This window comes from Halyomorpha halys, unplaced genomic scaffold, assembly GCF_000696795.3.
Source record: "Halyomorpha halys isolate HHAL.00 unplaced genomic scaffold, Hhal_1.1 Scaffold396.1, whole genome shotgun sequence".
In the NCBI taxonomy this organism is placed as follows: domain Eukaryota; kingdom Metazoa; phylum Arthropoda; class Insecta; order Hemiptera; family Pentatomidae; genus Halyomorpha; species Halyomorpha halys.
Window position 1 is genome coordinate 718,347 of NW_027111420.1, and position 603 is coordinate 718,949.

Here is a 603-nt window from a genome sequence, read left to right on the forward strand (position 1 = left end):
ATTTATATATGATATTCTTGTGCTAACTCCAAGGACCAAGGTTCTGTAGCCTTGAGTCAACCCTGTGGGTTCGTGAGCCCCCAGTGTCCACCTAGCCTTATAAAATGGGTAACCTTAGTAGGGGAAAAGTTAAGCAGTCGAACGTGATTCTGACCAAATCACCTCCTCGCAGAACTTTGCTCTAGTAACAGTACTATTTATAAATGCATAACAGAGAATTCTTCTTCTCAAAACAAAAAGAAAATTCTCTCTGGAGATGTATCTATTAACACTTTGTTTTAGGTACTTTATTAATAAAATGTAAAAATTAACAAACATATTTAATGTTGTTCAAAGAGATTTAAGGTAATTAAGGCTCAGAATCTTTCTTACATAACAGCAATGGCTGAATGGCATTGGTCATAATGCTCAAGATAATCATTTTTAACAATATTTAATATGAATGTTAATATTTACATTTCATTAATAAATTAGTTGGCACATATATTAATTTATTTATTATAATCTAAATAATTCATAACAATGAAAATCTTTAGACATGAATATCTCCTCAACAAAGGGTTAATGGATCAAAGTGATAACCTAAAGGATTAATACAGGCTC

At 31.2% G+C, this 603-nt stretch overlaps 1 protein-coding gene across 4 annotated transcripts in view; it reads right to left on the minus strand.

Annotated features, from left to right (window-relative positions):
- Window positions 1–603, minus strand: part of LOC106682207 (uncharacterized) — a 24,541-nt gene that overhangs the window by 9,119 nt on the left and 14,819 nt on the right. The window lies entirely within an intron of this gene.